General features: G+C 40.7%; 1 protein-coding gene across 31 annotated transcripts in view; it reads left to right on the top strand.

The window, feature by feature from the left end:
• The window catches only part of PEAK1 (pseudopodium enriched atypical kinase 1), a 119,712-nt gene that overhangs the window by 2,071 nt on the left and 98,248 nt on the right, over window positions 1-19,393 (top strand). For 5 of the 31 annotated variants that reach the window (XM_035554191.2, XM_035554177.2, XM_035554185.2 and 2 more), the window contains exons 2-3: window positions 9,074-9,127; window positions 14,437-14,642. The exons of 4 other annotated variants lie outside the window; for them this stretch is intronic. The gene's annotated coding sequence lies outside the window, so the exon portion shown is untranslated. Of the gene's footprint in view, window positions 1-3,161; window positions 3,243-4,648; window positions 4,720-5,302; window positions 5,398-7,572; window positions 8,472-9,073; window positions 9,128-14,436; window positions 14,643-17,389; window positions 17,745-19,393 lie in introns of all 31 variants that reach the window. 22 more of the 31 variants (XM_050713097.1, XM_035554193.2, XM_035554179.2 and 19 more) reach the window with 11 other exon arrangements.

The raw sequence follows: 19,393 nt of genomic DNA, 5'->3' as shown, positions 1-19,393 counted from the left end.
AATGAGGGTAGTCAAATACTCAGATAACTATTGTAAATTAGTGTTTAGGGTCACAGACATGGGTAATTGCTGTTAAGCTTCTGTACTGTGCTAGGAAAAAATATGTCTCTGAAAAGATTGCTATCAAGTTAACAAGTTGAGACATGCTTTCTTTTCTCTGCCTTGTTAGTGGATTAACACTCCTGGGTCTCTCCTTTCCTTTTCCTTTTTCCTATGTAGTCTCCACTGTTAGATTTCCCTTTTCCCTAGAGCTGCCCGTCATCCCAATTAAGAATTAGACCCTCCCATCCCTGCGAGTTGCCTGTTTGCTTTTCCCTTTTCTCAGAAGGGATCCACGGTTTCACTCCTCGTTGTCGTTGCTTTTCCTGTTCTCACTCCTTTCTGACAAGACCAGCTTTCAGGTGGTGTTGACTCCAGTGTCTTTTTTCTGTGAATGCCTGATAGACCCTCTTTTCCCCAGCTTGATAGCCAGAGAGGTCTAACCTGGGGATTTCTAGGTATGGATCCAAGCCGAGGGCCTTCTCCTGCCAGCTTCCCCGTTGTTCCCACTTCCTGCGCTGCTGCAGCTCCTGAAGAATCCTGCTGAGCTGCTCCCTCCCGTGCAGTCGGTGTGTCATAGCTGACAGTCGGGTAGGGGCAGAATAGCAAGATGCAGATGATGGGTACGGTGAGGAGATAGTGCTGTATTTGTGAAAAGCTCTGGCGATTGAACATTATACAGCCATGTGACATGAAAAGAGAGAGTGACGAGAACGCTTGGCATGGGAAACTGAAAATAAAACTTCCTTATCTTTCTGCTATTAATATGTGATAACTCCAGATGTTTTTAACCTACTTAGGACACAAAAATGGGAAGCTGTAAACCACGGTTTGGTTTATTAGTTGAAGCAAAGTTCAAAGAAATAATGTCACGTTATTCACAAGCCACGAGTAGTGTTTCTTCACTGTGAGCGGCAGCCAAAAATCACCAGAGTGGCAAAATCCGCCCTACATGTGCATGAAATAACACAGGAGGAAGAGATGCCCGGCCCCAGATCACAGCCAAGGGAAAGAGGCTCCAGACTCTTGCTAGAGGGGGTTGGCAAAGCACGATGCCTCTGCCCATGGTGGTGGTACCTGTGGCGGGGGGGTACCAAGACCTCCTCTGCAGGGTTTTTTAGTGTTCTCCCAGACATGGCCACTGTTTAAGGGTACCCTGGCATTTACATTGACCTAAAGCTGAGGTCATTGCATTGTTTCACATGTATCAACACAATAATGTAGAATTGCCATTGCAGTACGCTTTTAAATTTAAGGGTGGAAAAATATAGGCTGGAAAGTGGGATTACACTTGGCTAGTTGGCTTTCACAATTTTAAAGTGGGGTGAAGTGGAAGAAGTAAACAGTATGCACTGAAAAGAATATGAGAGCTTTAGTATTTCTGAAGTGTTAGTGACAAGGATAAATTACTTGTTTTTACTTGGTAACAGCTCTAATTAGCTGTCCAATATTTTAAGCTGCAGTTTCAATAAATCGTGGTTTAGTATTGTACCCTGCGTGTTTCCTTTTGGTTTTTCCAAACCGTAAGCAGAAATTATCGACCATGCGAGAAAATCTCAGTCTTCCTTTTGCCTAAGATAAGTGGCTGAGTCACTAAAGCAATTTCTTCCCCCGTATCTCTTTAAGTGGACTGAGTTGATTTGAGATTGCCTGATTGTTGGGAAAAAAATGTGGATAGAGGCAAACTATGCAGCGGTTTAGCTTCGAGGTCACTTTCTTTAAATTGATTTTCTTATGGGTATTGCATGGGCTGTTACAAAAGTTGCTGTGCTAACTCACTGCATTATAAAACAACTTCACCCCACTGGTTCTGGGTTTGTCTGCTCAGATGAGGCCAAGAAGACCAAAATTGTGGAAACCCTGTGCAGCCTAGCTCACCATTTCTCTCTGCCCTGTAATCACGTATTGCTGAGCGCGATGAATGCAAAGTCAATGTAAAACTGCACCACTTGGGGAAGTGTTTTGTAATCAGCCTTTAACTCATTTTTCTGCTTGAAAAATCTGTGTTTTTTTTTTTTTTTTTTGGGGGGGGGGGAACTCGTCCTGACTGGTTTCCCATTTTGAGTACTTGGGTGGCAGATTCCAGTGCAATGTGCAGAGATAGGTGGAATTTTACCTGGCTTGTTCTGAAAATCTCCGCCTCATAGATCCACTCGTGCCTGTCGCGTATGGCACTGGCCTTAACCAAGATGCTTTTGTGTGAATAAAGTAGCAATAACAAATGGTGTAATACAAAATGTTACCTGGACAAGACGTTTTTAAATCCTTCCATTGGCAGGCTGTGCCCCACGTTGTACTTGAGAGTAGTATTTCAGTTAAAAAACCTTACGTGCATTTAAACGTAATTGCTGAAAAATGCTCAACTGTGTTAATGCAGTCACTGTTGATTTCAGGAGACACTCTTAGCAAAGTTTTTGAAATCACAGTAAATAAATGGATAAAAATTGTGCCAGGCTAAACATTGTAGGCTTCTAGCGATACTTATTTTAGTAACATCTTGTCTGAGATAACAGTTCAGCGTGGTGCTAAAGAGTAAGATCCTTACTTCGTGAAGCCAGTACTATTTTAGAAGTACTGTGACTAGCAAAAAATTTGCCAGATATATGCAACCTCACTGGTGCTTAAGCAGATTTGGATTATTATGTTACTTGATAGAGGCTCTATAGGAGAGTATTCAGTGGTAAATTCACTGCTGAACCATAAATGTTTTATAAATCCATTAAATAAGTATCTGAATCTTAAAATGTTCTTTCTTGAATGGCTGCCTGTATTTCTACAGGCCTCTGTAAAAAGCCCATCAAAGGAGGAAGATGGTACATAATATGAATGATGTAAATACTGCATATGTATATTTATTTATATGCAGTCTTCCAGATCTAAGGCTCTTACTGTTAGAAAAGCCTTCATACACGTTTAAAAGACATTTAGTGTACGCTATAAACATGATCAAATTTAGACATCCTTCTAGATTGACTTTGTGTATATTGCCTGCTAATATAAATATCTGTATGCATCGCAGATGCTCTTGCTGTGGTCTTAGGTGCTAAGTAGCCTTTTTTTATATTACTGTACTGCTTCTTTATCTGTTAATGTCCTTTCTGTGTTGTTTTTTCTGATTGCAGCAAGAGAGAGAACTGTTTAAAAAAGAAAATATAATTCTACCTCCCATTGGCCAGTAAATTCAGAAATGATCATGTCTGAAGGTAATGGAAACAAACATCTTACAGTTCTTGAGTTTAAAGTGTCTTTGTGTAGCTATTAGTCTTTTAGCCTTTTTTTCTTTCCCCAGAGGCAAGTTCATTCTTTTTCTCCACCTTGTATTTGTCCCTAATCATCTTCTGCAGAGTAACCTTTGAGCTTGTTTGGAACCCCATTAATATGACTGATTCTCTCCAAGAAGGCTCAGAATTACATCGGTTTTGCTTTAATAAACTTTGAAGTTTAATGCAAATGCATACAAGCTCAGAGAGAATAAATATTAGTATAGGAGTTTTCCATGGAGGAATAAGCCCTATTGTGTAATTGGTTTTCCATTTGCCTTCCTAATTGTCTTTGCCTTCCTCTTCTAGATGGGGTATTTTGCTGAAAAACAGGTTGCACAATGTTCTCTGGTGTCAGACTTTGGGTCTGTAACTATATGGTTAAAGAGCATGACTTGTGCTGTTTGGAATGATCCTGGGAAAAGGCAGTTTATTTAATGACTTTTGTACTGTAAACTCTGGATGTTCTCAGCCCTTGGAAGCAGGGAGATGGCTCAGCTGAAGGGGAGGTGCAGAGAACGGGGGGACACAGAGCCTCTCATTTTGGCCAGTTACACGTGCTTTGGTCGTGCAGAGCAGTGCAGTTGGTTGTAAGCAGGGGAGCAACTCACTGAGCTTGGTGTTCAGTGCGCATCCAAGGCATGCGTGTTGACTATTTTAGAACATGACATCTGTAAAATTGTGTTTTCATGCTGTGATTGTTTTTTCCTCACAATTTGAATGTCTAAAGGGATGCGATATCAGATTATTTGCAAGAAAGTCTCAGACTTCCTGGGATGCTAATGAAGGTCTCAATAATGTGTCTTTAGATTGTAACAACTTTTTAAAACATTAGGCCAGGCCTTCTGAAAATCAGGCAGGCTCACGTTTAAAGGTCACTGTCTTGGGCTTGAAAAGATTGCCTGGGAAGTGCAGAAAGCAGAGGCATGTTAGGACAAAGCTTGCTGAAGCCTGACATGCTCCTGTGCCTATGCATTTTGCCTAGTAAGAATTTCTTGTGCGGCAAGGGCAGAATTCCTGTTACAGAAAATGCCAGGTCAAGCAGAGCTTAAAGCACATTTGATCTGCCTTGCAATCTGCATTGGTTTGGGCTGCAGTATCACAGTTGTCATCTTGCTCCACGAACCTGTTGGCATGCAGGGTGCTGGTGCGTGGTTCCTCGCGAGCAAACCCACTTAACTTGGGCCAGTGGGAGCGAAGCTCTTTCAAAGGTGGCTCTTTAGGGGGAGTTGCTCAGAAAGGGGTACATCAGAAGGCATGTTGCACTCTCCTATGTAAAGTACCTGTTTTTAGCAGTAGATATAGAGATACTGTTAGTAACAGTTGCCATGAAAATCCTCCTGCGACAGCTTTGCAGATGCAAGGTGGAATTGCGGAGCAGTAAGACAGATTCCTCAGCGGTACTGGAGCTTTAGTCGTGGTGAGTTCTCTTGTGTTCTGTATAATTATCTCTGTTTTTCTGCTTGTTGGAATGTGCAAAGTGTTTGATTATTTTGTTTGTTCGTGCAGTTGCTTTCACAGACAGCAGCTGAATCAGGTTCCTTTCCGATTGGTATTAACACTCAGCATCAGTATGGTATTCAGTAAATACATTCATTAAATGCAGCATTGCAAGTCATAGCACATTGCATAATATTGTGAATAGCAACAAGTGCTGCATTAAAAGCAAAAAGCCCACTTCTCACCCTTTTTGTAATTTTTCTTTGTAGTGCAGGATGGTGATAACATTGCAGGCTTTTTTCCTTCTCTGTCCTTTGCAGATTGACTTCATTGCTTATGGTTGTACATTATCTTTGTTTTTCAATGTAAATCAACAGAACAACGGAGATAGCAACTGACAGACCTTTTGAAGCCAAATTTGCAGGCTGAGAAGCAGTGTTGTATAGAAACATGTTGGAAAAGATAACCAGCATGGGTTATCAGACGGGGTTCTACTCAACCCCCTGTAGATGCAATTATGGAAAAGGCGGTGTAACAGTGTTTTCTGAAATGTTCCAATGCAGCTGCCAGGGCGCTTGATGGAAGGCACATGTATATGCTAAATTCATCTGTGAAATCACAGTAAGCAGGTGAAACACTAAAGCAACAGCATTTAAATGTAAGTGGGAATTAGATTTCTTAACCTTTCAAACGTTACTTAATTTGTTGCTATCTTTTCTTCTAGAGTTGACTTAATACGCAGACAATTGCAGGTAATCATGATCTATGTAAAAAGCTGACTTTGAATGCCTTCATGTGAAAGTTGTAAACACCCAAGCAAAATGAAATCTGTAGAATGCAGAAGAAAATGTGAATTGATATAAAGAATAATGCTACCTCCAGCGGCAGGCAGTACTTACTTGGGGGGGGGGGTAATTTCAGCCAATAGTCCCTCACATTGTATTATGTGGGTAATGCTCAGGTTTCTCAGATTGTGCTGCCTAGGGGAGTTCCTGTACTTCTTCGTCTAATTATAATCATAAAGCAAAGGTGGAAAATACATTGGAAAAATGAGAAGCCAATACTGGTTCATAGTTGCAGTAGTTGGACTGGATGCAAACAGCTGAACTGTGGATGAAACAATTATTGAACAGTTGAAATAATGAAGAATAAGTGTGGGCTTATAAGCAAGTGTGTGCTGTGCTTTTCCAAAAAAAATCGGTGTTATGTTTTTAGTGAATATGTTAGAGAGGAACATTTGTCAGGACAGTCTCGCATCAAGGAGGTCTCTCAACAGCAGAACAATATGGCTTCTTGGATTGTCTGCTGGTGCCTTTCATGAGTGAGATGCTTATCCATTTAAACTTGTATTTCAAGTGATACAGGAGCAGTTTTGATTACTGTTTAAAAATGTAATTTCTTTCCTTTTGGTGAGCATGAAGCAATAGTGGATTTCATGTAATTTTTGGTTCACTTTCTCCTGCTACTTTATGAAATGTCTGTAATTGAGCTGGGATCTACAGATGTAAAATAGCTGCTTTTAGCTCAGATGATTTTGCTCAATGGTTCAAGGTTGCTTTTCCATCACTGTTTTTCCATGAGCTCTCCCAGCAATTTCAGGGTAATGGTTCTACAGGGAAGATGAAACGTGTGTTAGCTGTATTTATATTCATTGGATGATGATGCACAGCATGAGTTGCCCTGCCTGCACAATGTGCGTAAGAATTCTGAAAATGACTTCTGGTGGAGAGTTGAAAGCTTCAGCAAGTCTGGTATCCTGCTAGGACTGAGCAGTATGGGCCTCATCTCAGAAGCTTGTTTGCAGTCATTAGTCCAACAAGTTATTATCTAAAACCTCTTAACAGTTTTTCTTGGAAATGCTTGTGTGTTTTTCTTTTTTTTTGGCAGTGGTTTTATGAGCTGGTATAGAATAGAGGGCTGTCACACCACAGAAAAGGGCATTTGTGAGATTAACTAAACCTCAGTTTCTATTCTGAGAGCTTAAAAAGTGCAAAGAAAATGGACAATCCTATCTTCACAAGGTGCCTTTCTCAGGCTGGTAGGGAACGTACACAGTACGTACATAACATTGCCTTATCACTTCAGTATCCGTGGGTGTGCATGGCAGTGTCATTTAAGAACACAGAAATATTCACAGAGCAAAAGGGATTCTTGAAATTATTGAGTGGTACCCCAAATATCAAAAACCTAGCTTTTATTATAAGTGACAAATATATTGAGATACATCTGCCTTATGGTTTCTGTGAGAGACAGAGGTGAAGACTTCCCATTATAAATACCTTCTAAACGCAGCAGTGGCTCTGTTCTGCTTTACAGGGTATGCTACGACCTGTGAGAAATAGTTCCTCTTGGAAAAGCTGTACACAACATGAAAAGAGAGGGAACATAATCTCTTTTGCCTCTTCAAGATGTGCTGGAACAAATCTTTTTTTCCCCATTTTTTTGCATATTTTTCAGATGAACAACTCTCTTGAGCGTTGTGCTTTTTATTACACAATCTTTGTTTTTAAAGTTGTAAGCATGACCTCAGTTTTTATTTTGGTTTTAGTAAAGTCTTTGCTGCTTGTAGCCCTGTAAAATCTAAGAGATTTTCCTCTCTTTGAGCTCCTTAAGACCCATAGTCCACCATAGTTTATATGGGAGGCTTAAATGAGGAGCCTTCTGAGTAGAAAATGTCTTCTATAGTACTTCCAGATTTCAAAATCATTGGAATTTTCTCTGTGTAAAGTTATAACTTCCTGAGAAAATGTTGGCATCCACTGTGGAAGTTGTTAGTTTTTGGAACTTCTGTTTAAATTACTCTCTCTGCTTTATTTCTTCCTCCCCTTCCTAGGAAGAGAGGCACGGGGCTGCAGGGACTTCTTTGGAATCTGGAAGAAGGCAACAACTGAAGAGCGTGTGCATTTTGAGGGAAAATTGTTCTTGAACTGAAGAAATAATTTTAGAAGTTATGGCTTGTTTTGTTTTGGTAAACCAGGGCTATATAAACTTGTCAGCTTTGGCACTTTCATGTACAAACATCTTCTAAGTTGTGTCTTACATATTGTTACAGAAAACAGATATTAATATCCACTTCAGTATTTGTGAAAGTTAAGGTATATAATTTCTGTTGGTAGTTGAAGAGGACTGTTGGATTGTAGATACCTTTGGCCATGAAGGAGAAAGATTTTGGACAGATATGATCGTTCTAAGCTATGTTGTTCTGTAACCCCCAGGTTAAAAAAAAAATTCCAGAAGATCAACTTGTCAGCATTGTTGGAAAGAAAATACAATCTTCTGCAACTTTGATTCGAGATGTTTCTTTTCATACTGAGAATTGTGTATCTGAGCTCAGCTTTGACACACATATCTTACATAAACATGCTTTTGTTAATCCAGCTGTTAATGCTGTTTTAGGAAGTAGTGTTAAATCTCCAGTTCGATTCCTATTTCAGGATGAGTCTGCTTTTCTCTGCAGAGTAGTACAGTAGAAGTCAACAGTGATTTAAAAACTCCTTGTAGCAGCATATCAGCCTACTGTTTCAGCGAGAAGTGTGACTGAAGTTCCCATCTCTGAGCAGAAGTTTGCTTGGGTTTACCTGAAGATGTTCCTGGCTTAGGAAGCAGCTTGTGAGCATCTCCTCTGTCTATGCACTGGAAGCAGGTAGACAACTGGGGTAAATGGCTTTAGAAATCATCTCAAGAAAAGCCCTCTGCAATAAGCAACAGCTCCATCATTCACTAATTTAACAAGTAAGAAAATGAAAAGCTTGCCTAAAGTCAATTATTCCAGAGTTCAAAAGAGGACCCAGAACACTCTCAGGGTCTTACTCAGTCTGCTGCCCAGCCCTTTGGAAACAGCAAGCTACACTAAATATTTTTCTAGTTGCCATAACACAGTACGGATATGTATTTTAATCCTAGCAGCTAGGCTGCTCCTGCTTCTTTTGTGAGAGGTTTAAGTCTTTAGTTCAAATGGTAAAGATTTATGGGTTTATATCACAAAAATTATTTCTAGAGGCATATCCTGGTACTGCTGTGTTTGGCTGTTTGTGACTGTTGTATTATCATCATTCTTGCTTTACTTGCTGTCGAAACGTGTGCTGCGTCACGTGGTGTGCTCTGTTCAGAGCAACAATAGGTTTTGCTAGTTAAGTATGTCTGTCCGTGAGCTGGAAGAGCTACCCTGCATATCAGAAGCTTGCAGTCAGACCTGCTGATTAGTATTTACTTTTCTCATGCCTGAATGCTAGCACGTGAGCTGGGAGTAATCTTTGGAATTAATTTCTGTATTGTTCAACAACAGGAAAAAGTTGGGAGCTGGGATGATGCTTAGTTTGTTGCTTGCTTTTCAGACCTGATCAGAAACTTCCATTTGAAGATAGGAGAAGAATACCCAGAGTGAAAAGGTTGGTGCGTTTTTCTTGTTGTTGTTTTTTTTCCATGTTCAGAGCATGGAAGATCCCGCCTTTGATCTCCAAGTCTCTGTCTGAGTAAGTACTTCTCAAGTAAGGAAATGTTTCCAAAGTTCCATCAGTGACCTCAAGATCACTCCCATCATTTGTGAGGCAGACTCTGCAAGACAATAAAATGCACTCAAGTCTTCTGGTATTGTCAGATCCTGAGTAAAGATAAGATGAGAATGACTGACAGAAACCTGTCAGTCTGAAAACATACAATTTCTGAATTCTTCTGTAAAATGTACAGAAAATATAAAATAGGGCACAATGTTCTTACTCTAGGTTGGGAGTACCACTGAAAAGGGCAAGGTGGAAAGTACCATTAAGGTGTCTGCAGCATTGAGTGGTCTTAATTTAAAGAATTTGGTGAAATGAGTAGATGCTTTTTGTAACTTGTTGTGCATAGCAGCTGTATGTGTGCCACGAACAGTCAGTCCTGTCTTGCAGCAAGGAAATGAAGCTCTTTCTGCACTGAGGTTCTGCAGCACTCTAATCTGGCTCATGCTTTATCGCAGATTTATTTCTTAATCTGCATCAGAGATTTTGCAGTACTGGCTGTTTTCTAGCAGCCTGGTTTAGTTTTTGTTTTGTTTGAAAATATGCAGAGCGGTCCTGCTGTGATTAGGGCTTGGTGGTAGCTTTTGGCAAGTCCTTAATTACTTGTACAGTAGTATTGTACTGAGAGAGCACGATGCGTTTCAAGGGAGGGGAAATGGGAACAATGTGCTGGTTTGCTTGTGTGGGCTAATATGACTCACTGAGGGTTTTAAAGGTCTTTTAGAAAAAGCTGGCAGGCCAGCCTCGGTTTTCAAATCAATTTCAATTGTCCAGCAATCTGTAAGTCTCCCTTCCACTGAGGAGGCCCTTACAGTTCCCCATGGTTTGGGGTCAGCGGCTTACAAACACCACACGGCCCAGTGAGCTGTGAAATCAGTCGCGAGGTCTTCCGGATGCTCCTGTTGAACTGTTGGATTGGTGGCGAGGCAGAAATCACTGTTGGGTCTTGTACTGGGTTATAAAACTTCTAAAACTGAAAACATACAGAATTTTGTAAAAATCTACGTATTTTTTAGCCGCTGTTAAACCATCGCTTGGGAAGTTCTTCTACTCTCTGAACAAGGGAAAAATATTGATCCAGAAATTTTCTTGAGGTGTGTTGCAGGATGTTGAACAGGATATTGTTCTGGCAGCTTGATGATTTTGCATAAACATATTAAAGATATTTTGCCTGTATTAGAAATTGGAGCTAGTAGTAGATGAAGAAGCAGCGTGCTGGTTGAATGTTGGAGCTTATATTCCCTTTATTCAGAAACACCTAACTGCTTTTATTTGGTGAATGCTTAAGATGGTTTAACTTGTATACAGTGCTTCCTGGTGAGAAGTCAGGGGTTTCAAAGATTTAAGTCCACTGAAGCAGAGGTTATACCTGTCACACAATCTGCTCCTCTGGCTGCTGTGTGAGCACTTGCTAACAGCTGAACTGGAGGCTTTTCCTCGCCGCTGGTTTCCTACCTACATTCACAAAATGTGCTTGCTTTTGTTGCTTCAAACATCTGTGACAACTGGCTCATTGCTCTCACCCTGCACCAAGTTGTGTTTCATATTAAATCATATTTTCAAAAACAATAGTTTGGGGAGGAGTTTGTTGCCGACTGGCTCCAGCTAGCGTGCCTGGGTCTGGCAGTGCACTTGGATGTCCCTTTGCAGGGTTCATGTCTTTGATTCATCAGCTGTCTCTTGCCCTTGTATTTTCTGTCAATGCAGCAGTGTTTGCTCTCTGTAAAATATCTGCAAAATATGGCGTGTCCTCGATTGTACGATTCACCTTAGTGCAACTGCAAATGTATAGTGTTGTGGAAACCTTAGCGCTGCCTGCGTGTGCCAGAAAACTGATGGAACCAGCTACAAAACTGCGCGTGTCAGCTTTTAACTGGTGACAAATGGACTGGGAGAAACCAGCCAACACTTTTGGGTCTGGGAAGGCACGAGGGGTGCCTGCCTCAAAACTCAAACCGTGCGTCAGCGTAAGAACAGCTGTAGGAGCTGTCGCCGCGTCTGGGCAGTGGCCACACAAAGCCAAGTCTGTCTGATTCATCTGTTGCATTTGTGTGAAAGTTCACGTGCTTGGGGGGCTCTTTGTCCAGCTGCACGTGTGGCTCATCTATGAGGGGTCTGAACGCTTTTCTAGATGACACTAGAAGGGTCGAAAGGAAATGGAAAAGACGGAAAACAAACTTAGTGGGTATTTCAGCAGCTGTTTGCCAAATCACATTTTGGGATTCATTTCTATTTTAAATACTGCAGTGGCTGCCAAAGAGCTGGCAAACTGTGATCCCCGTTGGAAGGGGGAGGAGACTTCATTACTCCTCTGCAGAGGAGGGACATCGCTTTATTTTCATGTTCCTGCATGCTTCCTCTTGTGAACAAAGAAATTCAGATGGGGGGGAGGGAATTATTGAAAGATTTTTTCAGCAATTTAACAAAACAATAGGTTTGATTTACACTTCAAATGTGGTTTCCTGTCTTGTCTCACATCGCTTAAATAGCTTTGAAAATAGTTTGGTTTAACTTTGTTTTATAGGTATGTGTCCTTTCCTCAGCTAGAACTGGTGGGGGTATTGTTTCCTTGATTATTTCCAAGTAGATTTAAACAAGAAGCGATCAGATTTAATCACCAAACAATCCTCCAAATTTGCAAGAAGGAAAACTGATTAGAATCACACACCCCCTTCCAAACAAAAAAAAGACCAAAAAAAAAAAAAACCAGACTGCATAGAGTTATTTAAGCATATCAATTACTCTTAAGAGTGAAGCCTGCAATTTGGGAAGATAAGATGGCTGAACAGCAAAAGAAAAAAAACTTGGAAGCCAGAAGATATCTAGGTTTTCTTCCTGCCTTTGTCGTGCCTCTCTTGTAACCTTGGAAACTGAGAGACAAAGAGGTTAACAAATTTGCTGATTCTTAAAATGGAGATAAGATACAATACACAGCTTGCTTCCCTTCTTCTTGATCCTCTGCAGAGTGCTGTAAGCACTTTGTGTGTTTTGGGTTGGTTTTGGTAATCCAGCCTATATGCCAAACTTGTTCAGTTGTGCTGCTGTGCCCAGATGTTAGGCTGATGCTGTGCTGGGATCTGGCAGGCTTTCCAGGTTATTGTTCCCTCGTCCCTTCTACCAGGAGGGCGATGGGTGCTTCGGGCAAACGAGACAATTCTCGAACTTTCTGCAGGACGCCGAGTATTTCCAGTACACAAGCACCCTGAAGAGTCAGGGTACACAGGAGGTGGTTTGGCTCCATGGTTTTCAAACAAGCTTTTGTTATTCTCACAATGTATAAACCAGGAATTCGGGATTGTGGGATGAAAACATTAGAAAGTGTTCTTGGCAAATTTATCAACTGCAAAGCAGTTGCAAGCTCATGGTTCTTTTTGAATCTGAAGGTGACTCTTTCAAGTTTAGTTAACTGCTGCTTAGGGCTTCTGTTTTAAACCCTCTCTGGCTGTTCATGTGCTGTTTATATTAATGCAGCACATTGGTAGGCAATGCAGACGCTTTTAGAAATTGTAAGATTGTGCAGACATTTAATGACCAAGGATAAATTTCACAGCTGTGGATACTATTTATACTTTCATATGCAGAAAAGAGTCTGCATCATGAAATAAGCACAGCTCAGTTCGTGTTGAGTTATATTTTTCTTTTTTTTATCTTAAGATTTTAGTTTTGCAGGTTAAAAAGTGTTAGAGTGTCCATTTTGTAAGATAGAAAAGACCATGTATTGCCTGTTAAGAAAATAAGAAGGGAAAAATAAATTTAAGAAGTGGGGGAAAAAGTAAACAGACTGAAGTAAAATGTTTAGAGATCTTAGTAAGGAATTCTAGAATCCCCGTGTAAGATTTTTGAGCCGAGAGGAATAGTTTCCAAATATGCTAAGGGAAGTCTGAACAATTAAAGTAAGGCCAAAAATAGACGGGACCTGCCAGAAGATGAAGTGAGCAGTAGTTCATGCATCCGGTTAGTTTACAGGTTAAGGATCCGAAGCCTCTGCAGAGCATATGTCCCTTCCAGAACAGGGATGGGTCCAAGCCCACGACTTGTCGTAAAAGAACCATTTAAAGCAATTTCCAACTTTTCAAAGCATGTAAGAAAAATAATAATTTTATCTCAACTAAAGGACCTAGAAAAGGAGCAAGTTTGCTTGCTCTTTGTAAATGTGTTAATGATGGGAATCTTTTAGAAGTCAGCTTTAAAGGACAAAAGGACAAACACAATTATAGGATGTGTAAAATGGAAATTAGACACTGAGACTGAAGCCGAATTGCTTCAAAGACAAAAAGCTAGGGTAAATTAAGAATTATCAGATAACATCTTAGAAATACTGGCATCTAATATCTTTAACAGTTACTTTGAAAAAAGTTGGAGTGAAACCTCAGGAAGTTGCAGGCACTACATAGTTCTGTGTTCCAGTTTGTCTGTCTTACTCGGATCATAGATAATTTCATTTTGACGCCTATTTTATATCTGGAAATTTCCATGAAGTTACTTAAAGTAATCCCATGAAGTTATTTAAAATATCTTTGAATGCTTCTACATCCTCTGGAGATTTAGTTGCAGTGTTGCAGTTAGTTCCCTTTTCTCCCTTAATGCTCTAAAATCCACAAGCTTGTTCTGTCTCAGATTGCTGTCTCTTATGGGAACCAGAGGCTAGGTTTAGTGGGTGAAATATGAAGTAATTTGATCGAGGGCTCAGAAGATACGATCTTTCCTTGCTTTTCTTCCCTTGTAATGTCAACACTGTGGTTTTTAGAAAATAATACTTTGCACGTACACTCTGAAGCTCTAACTCTGGCTGTAACTTGTCCTAAGCTGATACCGCTTTGTTGGGGTTGATCTGATACGGGTTACCATCTGACAGCACTTGTCCCTCTAAGAAACTCATTTCCAAATAACATATTACAAAAGCTTGATCAAAAGATAAAAGCTTGAACTAATAAGATGAATAATTTGCTGAGATCAAAGAGAAAATGGGATGGGGTAAAGCTGAGAGCCTGAGGCGCTGATGTGTTCCCAAAAATCTTACTTGTCTGTGGTGGCTCTTGCTGACCATTGTGTGTGTCTCATTATCACTGCTATTTCGAAAAATGAGGCCGTTTACTACCTGAAGATAAAGGGTAGCCGAGAAAGTTTTTTTTTCATAATATGTAATAGATGTGGACTTCGATTTTTGGTTTGGGTATTTATGAAGCTCTTACTCTTTCCAGCCACTCTCAGTTCGGTTCTGCTGTCTGGGTGCGGACAGGCGAACTTCTTAGGTCCTGCTGGAGCACAGGAAGGGGAATATCATCCACAGGTTGCTGCCCCTGTGTTTGAGATCATAGAATATCCCGAGTTGGAAGGGACACATAAGGATCATCGAGTCCAACTCCTGTTTGGATGCAGAGCTGAGCTGCAGTACCTCATAGTCACTGTGAGTATGGAATGAAACAGATGAGTTGACATCACCGTTAGCGATTTGAACATTGTAAACCTAACTGGCTTTACTTTGCACTGCAATGAGCTTGCAGTCATTCAGCATCTGCTTGCTGAGAGGCAGTAGCTTGATACATCACTGATCTGACAAGAGCAAGTTTTTGTTTCTTGCCTGTTACCTTCAGCCTGCTCCTGAGTGATGTGTAAGTTTCACCCTTCAGGTGACTGGGAATTTGGGAATGCAATTTGCAGGTGTAGCAGGGAAATCTACGAACTCGCTTCTTGAAGACAGAAGTTGTTGGACTGTGTGAACAGCAACTGGTGTGCTGCTGCTGTTTGATGCTATGCTCGTCCTGCATAAACTGAGCTACCAGGTGGTATTGCCTCTTGTTTGGGGCTGTTCCCATGGACAAAAAGCCTTTTTTTTTTTTTTTTTTTTTTGCACTGCCAGCAATGCACGTCAAATTCATATATGTTCCCACAGGAAGAATGCTGTCATGCCCTTCTGTCTGCCCAGGCAGTTTAATAGTTCTCAGGTACAACATGTCTTAGGTTCACCCCTGCCTCTCTCAGAGAAAACTGTGGCAAGCTACTGCAAGTAATCCTTGCACCTTTGCTGAATGCTGACAGAACCAGTGTTGTGCAAATGGCTGCAAAGCATAGCCAAACCTATAGTATGTTGTCTGGGTTTGTTTATATGGAGACTGCAATTGTGGTGTGTTTGGGCTGTGCTAGACGTAGTACCAGACCCTTGCTGTAATGCCTGTAACATATACCCAACGAGCCTGGGGGACTAAAGTTAAGTTTGAAGGGCAAGGCTTGTTTCTAACTAGCCCTAATTATGTGTCCATAAAACTTTGGAGAGTGAGTTATGAATTAATAGTAAAATAATATTATATAATAAATAACTATCTTCAGTAGTGTTATGCTCAAGGAGACAGCATTCCCAGTTGATCTCTGCTAGCAGTAGGGAGAAAGCAGCCCAAGAAATACATTTGGCCTCCTGTTTTGGCACTCAGACAAGGCCTGGATCGTGGCCGCAGCTGCATCCGGGCTCTGCTTTTGCGGGATGGAAGCTGCCAGACTCTGGCTCAACCCACCAAGGAGAAGGTGGAAGAGGGATCTTGCTCCTGTCCACAGCTCCTTCGTGGGAGGTTGTAGAGAAGATGAAGTCAAGCTGCTCAGGAGTGAGAGCACAAGAAGTAGCAAACATAGATTGTAAACAAGGGAGAAATTAGCTTGCAATACAAGGGGAAAAGGCTTCATTGTGACGATGGTTGGATGTTGGAACAGGGGCCCTGGAGGGAAGTAGTGGCACTTCTGTCTGTGGAGATGTTCAGAACATGAGTGGATGAGGCCCCAAGCAAGCTGGGCAAAGCTCAAACAGAAGCCAGTTGTTAAAATACTGTTGGTGGCAAAATCAAGTACATAAATGCAAAATTAATTTCACATTTCTCTCTCCACTTCACTGGAATGCTTATACATTGTGAGATTTGGCACATGAGTTTTCTGGTGTTCTGTTTATCACTTAATATGTTTTAATTTACTTTTAATCAGCTTTTTTTCTAGAAGCTCTGCTTTTCTGTTCCTTTAAGGTTTGCAATTACAACAAAATACTGTTTTGGATGATTTGTTAAGTGAGCTTCAAAGACTCAAATTTTAGTATTTTCTTTGTAATGGAACATATTGGATTAACAACTGTGTACTGCGTAAGTATTATACTTTTGGTTCTAAAGTGATCTTTCAAAAAACTGAAAAACAGGAAAATTTTTGGAGGTCTGACTCATAGAAGTAGTTATCCCGGTTGTGTGGTTATAGTTACACTCAAGTTGAGTAATTTCCTTCTAAAATCAGGGGTTTTGTATGCTATTAAACATAATCAAAAATAAATTTGGAAAATGAAGTTGAATGGGCAATAGCTCACTAGAAATAGCTCAGTTGCGAGTATGGTTTGTACGGTAGCACTTTAAAAGTTGCTGTGTTTTGTGGTGGAAAGGCAGGTAAGACCCACACTTCCCCAGCTGATCAAGATGTACCCTTTAAGAGAACACTAACCATCCTTTCTTAAAGGAAAAATCACAACTCTGCAGGAGAAATGTGAAAATAATACGAAGGAGAAGGCTGGCCCTCTCTGCAGTTACTCTCTGAGGTTGGTTTACATCCAGTTGATGATTTTTTGGTCCCTAGGAGCAAGCTGTTTTGTTGTGGGCAAGCCCTGTATGGACAGTGAGGCAGTTCCTGTTCCATCCATGACTCAAAAATCATCTTTTAGAAAAACCTCACTCATTAAGCATTCCATTTGAAAGGGTGGAAGCAGATGTAATGATAGGGCTGCAAGCTGTGTCCGGTTCGGATGGCGGTCGGAATAAAGCAGGCTGTTTCTTAATGGTAAGAAAATGTGAAGCTAGCTCTTAATAAAGTACTGGTGAAGGCAGGGGGATTTGTAGCATTCACCTGGGTGAGGTTGCTTCAATTTGATGCGTGTCTAATTTGAGCTTACTAGTTGGTAAACAGATTCTCCCATGTGTGTGAAAGTGAGCTGAAGATGATAAATGCAGCCTCACCGGAGGGAGGCAGGAGGGACGGCACGGTGACAGGTTTGGGAGGTGTTTGTTCCGAGAATTGCTTCAGTGTGTTGACATCATTTCAATGAGGCTTCTTAAGAGGTTTTTAGACATTTAGATGAGCTTCTACGTGTATGAGTGGTTCATTGCTTGTTTAATTTTTCCACTTTGTGCATTTTAGTCCAAGATGTGCATTCAAGGAGATGGTAGGAGATTGCTAGCTGGCTCTGCAGCCTGCCGGGGCGCTGCTGTGGAAAACCTGCATCCTCTGGATTCTTTCTAAATTGCACGGCGTTAAGTGATTTGTGATTCCAGTGTGGAAAGCCCTGCCATTACCTGAGATTCTTGGAAGGGAGACAAACTAACTTTTTTCTTATTGGTGCCACATTAGAGAACCACTGTATGAAATGTGCAGCAAATTTAGCTCTTGGCTTCACGGCAACAGCCTTACTGTCCTTCAGACACTTTTGCAAAGGAAACTGCATCAGGTCTCAGTACGGTACCAGTTTGTTCAGCTTCCAGGGATGGTAGGCAAGGTAAGATTCATAAATGGCAAAGTAGGGGCTAGTTGAATGTTCTCTAAACATTTTGTACTTGAACAAATTGTTAGCATTATCCCGGTGACTCTGTACAAATACATCACTGGGATAGATAACCCAGCTGTAGTTGCAAGGTTCTTTGTGTTATTGCATCGCAGTCTGGGCAGCTCTAGCTGCAGAGATTTTCAGTAATGAACTTGGCAATGTTGCTTGAGTTACTGGCTCTGAAGCAGTAAGTTTGAATATTTATGTTTCAGCTTGCTAGGTTTTTAAAACTGACTTTATTTTTTTTTTACCAAGCCTGTAGAAAGTCACTCACTTTTTGAGAAGACTGCAGCCTGCACTGATTGAGATCTTAGTGCAACTTGTTAGCAAAGGAAGGGGAATTTCCTTATACTCTGCTGTGTTCCCAGCTAGTGAAACTGTGTGTGATGACTACAGTGCTTTAAATGCAACGTTAGTCTCGACAGTCAGGCTTTTACATTTGAAAACCTCTTCCATCAAAAGCACAAAGACTGTACAAATCAATTCATATAGTTCTAGCTTACAATGATATCTAATCAATCTCTGAAGACAAAATAAATAGATGTAGAGGGGGAAGGTTTTTCATAAAGTATTCATTGCATAAGTCTATTTATTAAGGAAAATAAGTATAGTTCTAAGGAGTTTTATAAATAAGAATTTTTAGAGGTCTGAATTAAGAAAGGATATCACTGATGGTATAAAAGTATAATTAAATGTCTGATACAGTAAAATCAAAATTTCCATATGCTTACACATAGCCATGCATAGGTTTTGTATTCCTTTTGTGCATTTGTATTCTGAGAGTTGAGGATGGGGTAGATGAAGGAGTCCCAATGCCTGCCCAAGCTCTTAAGCCCCCTCTTTCCCCCTCCTTCCTGTTGTGCAATCACTTTTCCTAGGAGTTTGTCAGTCTCACCAGAGTAACGTACACCTGGGTTAACCTGAATGCTGAAGGTATTTTATGTATCCTCTTCTGCAAGGCACCTGTAGCAAGATATTGGGTAGTCCACCAGCATCCTTTGTAGTGTCTTTTAGCAAAGGTAGAAGGTGTTGCAAAAATTATTTTGAAAAACACAGTATGTGGGGAAACCATACTTTTTTCTAGAAGGGTTTTATAGGAATCAAATGGCATCTCAACTAGGTGACTTTCATAGGGAAAAACATTAAAGCTGTGTATCTGAAGGAATAGGGTCTATACTTTATTACGGTAATATTTGGCTTTAGGCAACAGGCTGGCTGCACCTAGGTTTGGAACCATGCCCTTTGCCAGGTCTCGATAACCCTAATGCACTGATAATCTGCGATATGGTAGTGGTTTTAACATGAGAATGAAAACTCCCTATGCTGACATCAGACCAGCCTTTTAAGCTGTATTTAAAAGGAATAAAATCTATTAGGAGGTAGAAACAGATTAAGAATGATGTGAGTGTGTTATAGCCCAGAGAATCCTCCAGTTGTCATAAAAATCGATGGTGCAGGTAAGTAAAACTCTCATACTGCCTTGGTGCTGAGCTCCAATAAGCATACATGAAATCAAAGAGAATGAGGAGGAGGATTGTTTTTATGATGCTACCTGTTGCCAGTGAGATTCATGGACGCTCTCAGAAAGGTACCTTCACTTA

The sequence above is a fragment of the Cygnus atratus genome, chromosome 11, assembly GCF_013377495.2.
Source record: "Cygnus atratus isolate AKBS03 ecotype Queensland, Australia chromosome 11, CAtr_DNAZoo_HiC_assembly, whole genome shotgun sequence".
Classification (NCBI taxonomy): domain Eukaryota; kingdom Metazoa; phylum Chordata; class Aves; order Anseriformes; family Anatidae; genus Cygnus; species Cygnus atratus.
This window is presented reverse-complemented; position numbering and strand designations above follow the sequence as displayed.